The 13,825-nt window shown below is 43.8% G+C and overlaps 1 protein-coding gene across 8 annotated transcripts in view; it reads right to left on the bottom strand.

Moving 5' to 3' along the window:
• The window catches only part of NT5DC1 (5'-nucleotidase domain containing 1), a 231,464-nt gene that overhangs the window by 47,257 nt on the left and 170,382 nt on the right, over positions 1-13,825 (bottom strand). The gene's annotated exons all lie outside the window — the stretch shown is intronic.

The following is a 13,825-nucleotide window of genomic DNA, read 5'->3' as shown; positions in this document are numbered from 1 at the left end:
CTGACAGAAGTCTGTTCCCACAACAATTATTCTCCTCCTTTCTCTGTCATGCCTTAGCTCCACCAGCTTCCAAAATGGTACCCAAATTTTGGGATAGAGATTAGGCCCATCTAAACATACCACAAGACGCTTCAACAAAAGTTGCAGTGAAGGAGGTAGAAAACCACACAAACAATATTGAGGAGGTCATCAGCTACCCTATGGCAGTTGCTACAGCATTCCAGGGAAAGATAACAGCAACACCTACCTATGGAGACAGAACTAACTGCCAGCCTTAAACACTGACTCTATACACCACAGTCAATATGCTGTGTAGGAAAAAAAACTTTCCTGAGCTCAAATAAAGTGATAAACTATTGTGCATACAGGGGAGCATCATCAATCTCATATCTAAAATCTGCACTAATGCCTGATGTTCCAGTATCATCCTGCTCAAGGGAGAGAGTGTGTAGAAACAAACTGATGCTAATACTATAGGTGATATGTGCTTCCTATCCAGGCAGCCATCTATGCACCCTGCATTCACAGTAAGATGCCAACCAGGAGTCTTAGTAGAGTATAAAAGTCACCATCCCCTAGCTGATCTGACTGTAAGGCCAGCCTCCAGCCACTCTGGACACCTGCTCTGGTGTCTGTACAGCTAAACTTGTGTAAATCTCTGTCAGGTAGCATTTCATTACCATCTGTATCTTTTTGCTTCTTGTTGGAGCCAACTTGCTGACCTTTGCAAAACTGTAAATGGGAATCTCATCAGAAGGTGAACTTGTCTAAACTAATGCATGTGCATTGGGTACTGAAGTGATTAAGCAAAGAGGTTATTTTGTTTCTCAGCCCCAATACAATATTTTTATACAATAAAGAGAGAGAAGAAAAGAGGCCAATATAGTGTTTTGATCTGGTTTATCTAGAACATCAGTAATTCCATCCAGTCTACTGCTACAGTATTGTTCGAGAATTACAAAATACTTTAAAGAGGGAGAGAGAGAGAGAGAGAAGGCTAGAACAGAGAGAGAAAACATTATGGAGTTACAGGGTGCAGCAATTCCCACAGAGACAGAGTGAAGTGAAACTTTGGGGACAGAGTAGAGCATTAGGAAGGAAAGCTGTTTAAAAGAACAGTAAACGTGCATACAACAGGATAATATGTACACAGAGGGGAGAACAAAACAAGGTAGTAATGGGGAAAAGAGAAACATGAGGGGCTGCAAATCTTTTTCAAATGTTGTGGGTCCAGAAATCTGACTAAAAACAGGATTATTCCCAGACAAAACAATTTTATAGTAGGGATGTTCTAGAGTAAGGAAATCCAAAATTAAGAACATTATTCTTTCTCTAACTCATGCAGAAACAGTTTCCCTCTCATCCCTCCTACAAAACCAAAGACATATAACAATATGTATTAAAGGTGGAATGTTATCTTTCACTTTGCATTTCCTGGCTTCTGATTGTTGGTTTGTGGCTCAACCTTAATGTTGTTGAAACAATTTGTCTTAATTTCCTCATTCGCTTTTGCTGTTTTAAAACTTTCATACATCCTCCTTTCCCCCTGACCTGCCCCCACAGTTTCCTGGAAGAGTTTAAACACTTTTAAAATTAGACACACTATCTTGTTGTCATGCTTATGGAAATTTGTTTTTTTTTCCTGCATATTTTTAGACATATTTGCAGGGATGGCTGAATGGGTAGCCAGGGGTTTTAGATTTTTCCCCAAAAGTGTTTCTCAGATTGACAACAACAAAATGCATATCTATGAAAACTACTCATAAAACAGTCTGCAAATACAAATCCATCAAACACATTAATATTTTGTTAAATGCACATTTTTTGAAATGGCAAAATAATGAACAATCTAATTTTTAACAAGATAATATGGTTCTCCTTCTTCTATATACTGTAAATATCCAAACAGCAATTGATTATGTTCTCTGTAAGACAGTGGTGGGCAACCTGCGGCCCAGAGGCTGCCCATCGGGGTAATCTGCTGGTGGGCCGCGAGACAGTTTGTTTACATTGACCGTCCGCAGGCATGGCTGCCCGCAGCTCCCAGTGGCCGCGGTTCATGGTGGCCGTGCCTGTGGATGTTCGATGTAAACAAACTGTCTTGCAGCTCGCCAGCGGATTACCCTGACTGGCCATGTGCATCCCGCGGGTTGCCCACCATTACTCTAAGACATATTTGCTTTCCATGAATTGTTTTAAGTCATGGACACATTTCTGCAAATATTCTTCTCTTTATCCAGGAAGGTTTCAAAATAATCCATGTGCATGTTAATGTTCTGGCAAGTTCAATCAAGTACCTACAGCAGTCGGTGAAGTAGGCTCTCCCACACCTTCCCATGTAAAACTAAAGTGAACTACATAATTGTATCTCAATGATAGGAAGCAAAGAGGAAATAGGTAGCCATTTTTCAAAATGGAAAGCTTAACAGAAAAGTGGCTAAGTGACTGGTATTAAGATTGGTGTGGCTCAGTGTATAATGATCTGGAAAATGAGGTGGACAGCAGAGCGGTTAACAGCAATGATGCCAATGTTTTCAGTTATCATTATCATTGTGGAGAATTCTTAGAAACTCCAGAAGGATTGAAGTAACTTATGTTCCTATTCAGAAACAATAAGAGGTGGATCAGTCTAGTGTCTCTCTGTCAGCTGAATCATTAAAACACTGGATGAAAAAAAGCAGAGACGTGACTACGCTTATCAAATACAGCAGTGTCACACCAATAATTATTACTGTTTGGAGCAAGTATTATCATTATTAATTATATGTATTACAGAGCACCTAGAGGCTCCTACCAAGATCAGGGCTCCACTGTGTTAAGCACTATACAAGCACAGTGATGGACAGTCCTTGCCCTGAAGAGTTTATGTTGGTTAAAAGACAAGCCTGGAAGGTAAGAGACCAGGGTTCTTTTCCTCACTCTGCCACTGACCCATTCTGACACCTCTGGAAAGGAACTTAATTCCAAGTCTCAGTTTCCCCATCTGTAAAATGGGGATAACAACACTTATCCACTTTAAAGGAGTGTTGTGATGCTTAAATCATTCACAGTTATGTGTCACTGTGAAATCCTTGAATTTGGAAGGGACTGCAGAAATCCTAAGTATTATGAAAATGTCTCTCTGATGCTGTTTCAGGAATCAGCGATCTGAATCTGAAATGCTTAAACAGATTAATTACACAAATGCCTCTTACAGTGGGACTGTGCTCCTTTAGATAGTAGCTTCAACTTGATGGTGCTCGAGAATGTTGCCCATTTTCTGGAGGCTTAAAAAATGAAGAATTCTAGCTTTTTGTTATTGTAAGTGTCTCCTTTCTATCTTGTTGTGAATATGCAGCAGCTAACTCATCCCAAGATGAGAAGAGAGGAAAACTTATTTAGGGGCTACTAACACCTGGGAGTTCACCCAAAGGTTAGAAATGCTATAAATATTACCTCAGCAGGAAGCAAGACATCTAAAGAAGGGGATGCTAATGCTGCTAAAGCATTCTTACAACCTGGAGGGGTGAAGCTCTGACAGTTTCAAATAGTCCAGATAACTCAGAAAGAATTTCTCAGGTGATTTAGATGGAACAACTCACTTCTGTTTGAAGTCTCTAATATATCATTGCTACCTAAATTCCTAGCTCCATATTACAATACGTGCCATGACAAGTAGTGTAAAGGTATCCAGTCTAGCAAAATAACTAGAGAAGAAGAAACAATGTTTGTAAATTGTAACTACCACATCCCCACAAAGATCATTAGAGGAATATCATTTCAGTGGAAATTTCCTATAGGAAAGTCACTTTTTTTCTACAGAAAAACTTTAACTGCAATAGCAATGCAGATTGCAGTGCATTGTAACAACTGCGGAAGTTCATTTTGATTCACTTGAAATAGAATTTTACTAAATTCACTGTAAGCAGGTACTTGTGTATTTCAAATAAACAAATTCACTCACAAAATCAGTATTCTTAGTTTATTTTTAACATCTTTCTCACAAGAGACTTCTATGCCTTTTCTAGTTTGCCTTGAAATCTGAGTTGCAGGTTTATGACATTGCATGAGGAACATCTGGCATTATTTCTCCAGCTGAGAACGGACGGAAAGGAATCAGCAAAACTTTTTCTTTGTCTGACTTAAGTGACTGCTATTGTTGATTTACTTTTGTAAAATACTATCTTATGCTCCCTAGGAAAGTATTACACCTTCCTTTTTAGGTGTAGGTAGCATGCTGGTCAGCTGTTTATTGGTCATAAGTGAAGACTCTAGAGGTATGTCTACACTGAAAATAAAAGGTGTGTTCTTAACTCAGATTAGCTAACCTGTGTCAGCTAATCTGGTTTAAAATAGTGGTGAAGACAGGACAACTCTGCTTTTAACTCAGGTTAGCAGCTCAAGTTTAAGCCTACAGGGGATCCTGAAGTTGGACTTGAGCAGCCAGTATGAGTTAAAAGCCAAGTTGCCCTGTCTTCATTGCTATTCAAATCTGATTTAGCTAATGTGGGTTTACCTAACTCACCCAAATGCCTTCCATCAAATTTTTTTTTAAAAAATGGGGTCTTAAGCACCTACAGTTTGCCATATTTAGGCTCATAAGTCAGTGGCTTGATTTTTAAGAGTGCAGAGTACACACATGTCCCATTTTAGTTCTTAATGCTTCAGGCCTACAGGACAAGTGAGAGGCAAACTCTTGGGCCTGCACAGAGCTACACTGGAGTCTCAAATTACACTGTAAAGCAACTCTTTCCTCCTTCAAATCTCTCCGGAAATGCTCTGCTGCTGTGCAGTTTATGGGAAAACGTCACATAAAAATGGCTAGGTAGATGACCACTAGGGATTACTGATATTTATTTTGTTTGTTTGTATATTACAGTTAAAATCAATAAATGATCTAATTGTGCCTGTAGTTAGTTCTGTAACACAATGTTCCTATCACTGCTACAGCTGTCTTTCCTCCCTCCCCCTCAATGACTCTGAGCTATTCAGTGTAGGAACACTCTCTTCCTACATGTTTGTAAAGTGCTTAGCACAATGAGGCCCCAACTGAGGACTCTGGGTGCTGTTGTAAAACAAATAATAAAAAGTATGGTTCATAATAATAAGGGGAAAGGAACACAAGACAGAACTGGAAAAGAAGAAGTTAAAGAATATTTAGATAAGCTAGATGTAGTTAAGTGGGCAGGACCTAATGAATTTCACCCTCGGATACTTAAGGAACTAGCTGAAGCAATCTCGGAACCACTGGCAATAATCTTTGAGAACTCAGGGAGGATGGGTGAGGTCCCAGAGGACTGGAAAAAGGCAAAATTACTACCTATATTTAAAGAGGGGAACAAAGAGCCTCTGGGGAATTATAAACCAGTCAACCTAACTTCAATACCTGGAAAGATACTGGAACAAATTATTAAACAATCAATTTGTAAGCACCTCGGGTGCTTACATGATAGGGCAATGAGTAATAGCCAACATGGATTTGTCAAAGCAACCTAATTTCCAACCTTGACAGAGTTATTGGCCTAGTGGACAGGGGGGAAGATGTACACGTGCTATATCTTTTAGTAAGATTTTAGTAAGGTTTAGTAAGGTTTTTGATACAGTCCCACATGATATTTTCGTAAATGAAGAAGGGAAACATGGTCTACATGGAATTACTATAAGGGGGGAGGAGCACAACTGGTTAAAAAATGCACTTAAAGAGTATTCAAAAGTTCTCTGTCAAACTGGGAAGACATACTTAGTGGGTCCTAGATGGGTCTGTCTTGGATCTGGGACTATTCAATAATTTAATTAATGACTTGGACAATGGAGTTCATAGTATGCTCATAAATTTTGCGGATGACAACAAGCTAAGAGGGGTTGCAAGCCCTTTGGAGGAGAGGATTACAATTCAAAAGGAGCTTGACAAATTGGAAAACTGTTCTGAAATCAACAAGATCAAATTCAATAAAGACAAGTGCAAAGTACTAAACTTAGGAAGGAAAAATCAAATGCACAACTACAAAATGGGGAATAACTGGCTAGCGGGTAGTACTGCTGAAAAGGATCACAAATTGTGTGTTATAAAGGATCACAAATTGAATATGAGCCAACAATGTGATGCAGTTGTGAAAAAGGCTATAATTCTGGGGTGTATTAACTGGGATGTCCTATGTAAGTCATGGGAGGTAAATGTCCTGCTCTATGTGGAACTGGTGAGGCCTCAGCTATAGTACTGTGTCCAGTTCTGGATGCCACATTTTAAGAAGAGGCCAGAGGAGAACTACAAAAATGATAAAAGGTTTAGAAAACATGACCTGTGTGGAAAGGTTAAAAAAACTGGACATGTTTTAGTCTTGTAAAAAGAAGACTGAAAGGGGACCAGATAACAGTCTTCAAATATGTCAACTGCTGTTATGAAAAGGACAGTGATAGGTTGTTCTCCATGTCAACTGAAGGGAGGACAAGAAATAATGAGCTGCAACAAGAGGGATTTAGATTAGATATTAGGAAAATCTTTCTAAATAGAAGGGTAGTTAAACTCTGGAATAGGTTTCCAAAGGAGACTGTGGAATCCCTACCATAGAGGTTTTAAACAACAGGTTAGACAAACACCAGTCAGGAACGGTCTAGGTTTACTTGTTCCTGCCTCGGTGCAGGAAGCTGGATGAGATGACCTCCCAAGGTCCCCTCCAGCCCTAAACGTCTATGATTCTATAACAGTAATAATAATACACATTTGCTATGCTGCAGACTGAATTTCCCAGGGTTCCTTCTCTCCAGGCAGAATCTAGATCTAATTTTCAGTTCCCTTAAAAGTGGGGAGGAGAGCAGGGGAGGAAGAAATCACAGGAACACAGCATACATTTTTAAAGGTGAATGGAAGGTACAGCATAAGCAAAAACTTTGGGGTCAACTACTCCTTCCCATTGATAAAGCCATGGGAGGGAACCTGAAAGGCAAGCAATTTTTGTGAGGTTTCTTTGGTAGAACTTCCTAAAAACATCTCATGAGGGAGGGGTGTGGACCTCTTATTAGTCTGCAGAGGGTGAGACTTCGTAGCCCAGAGGAGCAACTAGGCAGACATTATCCTTACATATAGAAACCACTTTTCCTGGCCTCTCCTCAACAAGCAGCATCTTTTCTCCAAAGCTATGTTGTCATTGGCTGGGTCCAGCAGCAGCGGTGGAGGACAGAGAGATGAAATGAATACTGCTCAGAAATCTGAGATCTAGTGCATAATAGAGTCTCAGAATGCCCTGCACCAAAATGCCATGGAACCTTTTCCATACGGCTGCAATGAAGGGGCTTCTGATGGGTCTGAGTGGAAGTGGAGAAGTCACCCCTTTTTGAATGAGCAGGTGAACATCCTCCTGCGGAGGTGCTGTCTGGGTCCCTGACTCCATCATGTGCTTCACAATGTACTTGCTATACTTTAGCTTTCATCCAAGTCACAGATCTCCCACCTGATAAACATTTGAAGCCTCTTGCCCAAAGGAATTCTTAGTGAGGTCATGAGTATTAACATAGCTGAAGTTAGTATGCTTTAATTCAGAGCTGTATCCCAAAAACGTTTTACAGAGTTAATAATAGCACATAATGTTAACATTCAAAGTGAAAGCAGTTAAAAGGTATCACACAATGGAGAAAAAGTGTTTTCAGATGAGACATTTCTTCACGCTAGCTGCTCTCTCAATCGGATTTATAATCTTTGCGCTCTAATTTTCAGCTCAACTGCCATCTGAGCAAATTGTGACTTTATTTTTAGTTGATTGGGAATTGGTTCCTGATAAACTGATTTTTGGATTGAGGTTCTACACAATCCCCCTATAAAGAAGCATTTATTTATATTTTACAAAGATATTTTGCAATTACTAGTGGATAATATAAACATGATGTCAAATCTAGTCTCTACAGAGCCTAAAACAGCTCCACAACAAAGCTCAGCTCTGAAGCTCTGGCACTTCTAAGAATCCCTTGGGGCATCCCTAACTCAAGACGTGGCCATGTAGCCAACCCTCTCCCCAATCCTGGGTTGAGGCCACATAACTCCATCTCTATAGCTGCTACAGATGGCAGCCAGAATACTTGGAGGTATCAAGGAAAACGATGCCTCTCAGTAGGGTATGAATGTTTTTCCTTTCCAACTGAGTGAAGCCATTGAGATTGAGGACCATGAGCCATTCAATGTATACCTGGCTGACAGGGACAAAACACCTCAACCCCAGGAATGAAGATGGGGCTAAAAATCCCATTTGGAGGAAGAAAGACCCACAGGTTGCATCATTCAGCCAATCCCATGGATTGGAAAAGTGTATGGGTAACATTCATAACACTAAGAGGACCCCACTCGGGTCCCTCTTCATGCCCCTTACCGAAACTGTAGGACTTCACTAACCCAAAAATTGACTGCAACCAAAATCACTAGTCACTTGTGTACATTTTTAATTTTAGATTTGCTGTCATGCACCTTTAGCATACTCTCCTAAAAGCTAAACAACGCACCCATGAATGCTCATCAGTAAGAAAACATACATAACAGCAACATACACTGATGTAAAAACATACACTGATATAACACCTGTCACCCCAAATATCACAAAAGATTTTTCACACTCTGATGCACTATTGAAATGCAGCTACCATCATGTAAAAAATGACAACCATTTAATAACACAAAGCAACACTACACAACAGGACAGGAAATAAAGAAAAATGTATCCAGTTGAGATGGGGAGAAACAGGGCTGTTCATATAGGTTAGCAGAATGTATTTATATTACTTGGACTGAATTTTAGCTAGGATGCCTATTATAGACAATGTACTCTTTGATAAAGTGCCACAGAATCTTTGACCACAAGTCATCAGTTGTCAGTTTTATTTCTCGTGTAGAAGATGGCATCTCCAAGAGCCAAATGCCCCCTTTCATTAGGGTCGGATTGTGGTTCAGTACTGATATAGAAAGAAGAATGCTATCTACTGAAATTAACAGCAGCATTTCTTGCAGCTCCTATATGTTTTTTGGAGGTCTCTAAGGTAATGATCTAATGTAACTTTGCTCAGTTGGGAGATCTGATGGTACAACACCACAAAGTGAAAGTATCAGAAGGGTAGCCATGTTAGTCTGGATATGTAAAAGCGGCAAAGAGTCCTGTGGCACCTTATAGACTAACAGACGTATTGGAGCATAAGCTTCCGTGAGTGAATACCCACTTCTTCAGATGCATGTAGTGGAAATTTCCAGAGGCAGGTATAAATATGCAAGCAAGAATCAGGCTAGGGATAACGAGTTTAGTTCAATCAGGGAAGATGAGGCCCTCTTCTAGCAGTTGAGGAGAAACTGCTTTTGTAGCTGGCTAGCCATTCACAGTCTTTGTTTAATCCCGAGCTGATGGTGTCAAATTTGCAAATGAACTGAAACTCAGCAGTTTCTCTTTGAAGTCTGGTCCTGAAGTTTTTTTGCTGCAGGATGGCTACCTTTAAATCTGCTATCGTGTGTCCAGGGAGATTGAAATGTTCTCCTACAGGTTTTTGTATATTGCCATTCCTAATATCTGATTTGTGTCCATTTATCCTTTTATGTAGGGACTGTCCAGTTTGGCTGATGTACATAGCAGAGGGGCATTGCTGGCACATGATGGTGTATATTACAGTGGTGGACATGCAGGTGAATGAACCAGTGATGGTGTGGCTGATCTGGTTAGGTCCTGTGATGGTGTCACTGGTGTAGATACGTGGGCAGAGTTGGCATCGAGGTTTGTTGCATGGATCGGTTCCTGAGTTAGAGTTACTGTGGTGCGGTGTGTCGTTGCTGGTGAGAATATGCTTCAGGTTGGCGGGTTGTCTGTGGGTGAGGACTGTCCTGCCTCCCTAGGTCTGTGAAAGTGAGGCATCGTTGTCTAGGATGGGTTGTAGATCACTGATGATGTGTTGGAGAGGTTTTAGCTGAGGACTGTATGTGATGGCCAGTGGAGTTCTGTTGGTTTTTTTCTTGGGCTTGTCTCGCAGCAGGAGGCTTTTGGGTACACGTCTGGCTCTGTTGATCTGTTTCCTTATTTCCTCATGCAGGTATCGTAGTTTTGAGAATGCTTGGTGAAGATCTTGTAGGTGTTGGTCTCTGTCTGAGGGGTTGGAGCAAATGAGGTTGTATCTCAGCAAATGCTTGGCTGTAAACAATGGATCGTGTGGTGTGTCCGGGATGGAAGCTGGAGGCATGAAGGTAGGCATAGTGGTTGGTGGGTTTTCGGTATAGGGTGGTGTTAATGTGACCATCACTTATTTGCACCGTGGTGTCTAGGAAGTGGACCTCCCGTGTAGATTGGTCCAGGTTGAGGTTGATGGTGGGGTGGAAGCTGTTGAAATCATGGTGTGGCTACAAACTGCTCTGGGATTAGAAGAAAAGACAGTTACCTTTTCCATACCTGGTGTTCTTCAAGATGTGTTGCTCATGTCCATTCCATGTTACGTGTGTGTGCTCGCCACATGCACCGGTGCTGCAAGTTTTTCCCTCAGCAGTATCTGTAGGAGACCAGCTCTGGCACCCCCGGAGTGGCGCACACATGCTGTGGTATAAAGGGTGCTGCCAGCTCCCCCCATCCTCGGTTACTTCTTGCCGGAAACTCTGACAGTGGGGAAGGAGGGCAGGTCATGGAATGGACATGAACAGCACATCTCAAAGAACACCAATTATGGAAAAGGTAACTGTCTTTTCTTCTTTGAGTGCTTGTTCATGTCCATTCCATATTACGTGACTCCCAAGCAGTACCAACGGAGGTGGGTAGGAGTACACAGACGTGCAGATTGCAACACAGCTCTGCCGAACCCCGCATCATCCCTGGTTTGGTGCGTAATGGCATAATGTGCAGTGAACATGTGAACAGAGGACCATGTTGCGGCCTTGCAAATGTCCTGGATGTGGACATGTGCCAGGAAGATAGCAGAGGACGCCTGAGTTCTAGCTGAGTGGGCTCTGAGTATTGGCAGCGATGAGACCCCCGCCAGCTCATAACAGGTGCGTATGCAAGAGGTTGTCCAGTTGGAAATCCTCTGCAAGGACACTGGGAGGCCCTTCATCCTTTCTGCTGTGGTGATGAAAAGTTGAGTTGATTTCCGGAAGGGCTTGGTACGCTCTAGGCAGAAGGCCAATGCCCTTTGGATGTCCAGCGCGTGGAGACTCCTCTCTTTGCAGGTCTTGTGTGGTTTGGGACAGTTCTGGAAGGAAGATGTCCTGGTTCATATGGAAGATAGATACCACCTTCAGCAGGAAGTCCTTGTAAAAGACTGTGTACGGTGGCTCCGAGATCAAGGCTTTAATCTCAGAAACTCATCTCACTGACGTCACTGGCACCAGGAAAGCGACTTTCCATGATAGGTGGGAAAGGGAGCAGGAGCCCAGCGGCTCGAAGGGCGGGCCCGTGAGCCTGGAGAGGACCAAGTTAAGATCCAACTGTGGGAGAGGGGTCTGCACCTGCGGGAAGAGTCTCTCAAGGCCTGTCAAGAATCTGACTGTCATGTCATGAGAAAATACCATTTGGCCCAGGATCAGAGGATGGAAAGCAGAGATGGCCGTGAGGTGTACTCTAATGGAGGAGTGTGCCAGACCTTGGTTCCTCAGGTGAAGCAGGTAATCCAGGATAGATTGAACGGAAGAATGCGAGGGAGAGATGCCATGCTCGGAAGCCCAGCAGGAAAACCTTGTCCACTTGGCCAGGTAAGTCAGTCTGGTTGAGGGCTTCCTACTCTCCAGGAGGACCTGTTGGATCGCATCTGAACAGGTCCATTCCTCAGAGTTTAGCCACGCAGCATCCAGGCTGAGAGGTGCTGGGAGGCAAGGTTGGGATGAAATAACTAACTGTGGTCTGGATGGTTGGGCAGGGGCCAGGGAAGGGCTGCTGCCCGGCTCATGAGCATGCTGAACCAGCGCTGGCAACGAGGGCACACTGCTGACTCATATCCAGCTTCTCGTCCACTGTAATCTCCAGGTCCTTTTTTGCAGAACTGCTGCTTAGCCAGTCAGTCCCCAGCCTGTAGCGGTGAATGGGATTCTTCCTTCCTAAGTACAGGACTCTGCGCTTGTCCTTGTTGAACCTCATCAGATTTCTTTTGGCCCAATCCTCCAATTTGTCTGTCACTCTGGACCCTATCACTACCCTCCCATGTATCTACCTCTCCCCCACGATAACCTGCGCCTTGTCTCTCTTGATCTTTGTCAGCACCTTGCTGATGAGCAGGATCGGCGGGAACACATACATCAGGCCCCCCAGCTATGACAGAAAGAAGGTGTTGCAGAGGGATCCCCTACTCAGACCTTGCCAAGAACAGAACCGATGGCACTTCCTGTTCTGTCTGGTGGTGAACAGGTCCACTTGGGGAGTTCCCCACCTCTGGAAGATCATGCAGGCTACCTTTGGGTGGAGTGACCACTCGTGAGAGGAGAAGTCCCTGCTGAGCTAGTCCGCCAGCATATTCTTGATGCTGGGAAGGTGACAAGCTTCCAGGTGGATTTCGTGGCTGATGCAGAAGTCCCATAGACGGAGTGCCTCTTGACAGAGAACTGATGAGTGCACTTCCCCTTGCCTGTTGATGTAGAACATTGAGGCTGTGTTGTCCATCAGGACTCACACCACCTTGACTGACAGGTGGGGTAGGAAGACTCCGCACACCAGCCGGACCGCTCTGAGCTCTTTGACATTTATGTGCAACTTCGCCTCCCCCGGGGACCACATCCTCATGTCTGGAGGTCGCCGAAATGCACCCCCAACCCGAGGTCCAAGATGTCAGGCACCAACACGATGGAGTGAGGGGGCTGTCGAACCGAACTCCCTCCAGGACTGATCTGCAGTTGGTCCACCATCGCAGCGAGATAAGTATTGCCTGGGGAATGGTAACAATCTTTTTCAGGGGGTCCCGGGACTGGAAATAGACCATCCCCATCCATTGCTGCATGGGACGCATCTGGAGCCTGGCATGGTGAACAACGCACGTGCATGCTGCCATGTGACCCAGCACATGCAGACAAACCCTGGCTGTAGTCGGGGAGAACACGGAGACTTCTGCAATGAGGTCTGTCAATGTCTGGAACACTCTACCCTCTACACTGGCAGTAACATCGACTTTTTGTCATTTACCAGGAGGCCCAGGGAGCGTTATGTGGCTTGAAGCACCACAACATCCCTTTGGACTTGAGATCTGGAGCTGCCCTTGACCAGACAGTCATCAAGGTAAGGGTAGATCTGGATACCCCGGCGCCTGAGGTAGGCAGCTACCACCGACATGCACTTGGTAAACACTCTTGGTGCTGTTGCCAGACCGAATGGGAGGACCGCAAACTGGTAGTAGTAGGGCCCCACCGTAAATCGGGGGAAGCGTCTGTGTACTTGAAAGATTGCTATATAGAAGTATATGTCCTTCAAGTCGAGGGTGGCATACCAGTCTCCTGGATCCAGGGTGGGGATGATAGCAGCCAGGGAGACCATGCAGAACTTTAGCTTCTTTAGGTACTTGCTGAGGTCTTGCAGGTCCAGCATGGGCCGTAGACCGCCCTTGGCCTTTGGGATAAAAAAGTACCGGGAATAGAACTCCTTGTTCCTGTACTTGAGAGGAACATCTTCCACTGCACCCAGCTGTAGTAACTCCTTTACCTCCTGCGTGAGGATACTCTTGTGAGAAGGGTCCCTGAAGAGGGATGGGGAAGGCAGGTGGGAAGGGAAGGGTATAAAGGAACTGGAGGGTATAACCCTGTTCCACTGTGCTGAGGACCTAGTGGTCTGAAGTTATAGCAGTCCAAGGAGGGAAGAAAAGGGAAAGGTGGTTGGAGAACATTAGGAAAGATGGATCCGGGGAATAGGCTAGTAGGTCACCCTTG

This window comes from Chelonia mydas, chromosome 3 (assembly GCF_015237465.2).
Source record: "Chelonia mydas isolate rCheMyd1 chromosome 3, rCheMyd1.pri.v2, whole genome shotgun sequence".
Taxonomy (NCBI): Eukaryota; Metazoa; Chordata; order Testudines; family Cheloniidae; genus Chelonia; species Chelonia mydas.
Note: the sequence above shows the minus strand (reverse complement) of the source record. Positions and strands in the feature narration are given on the sequence as shown.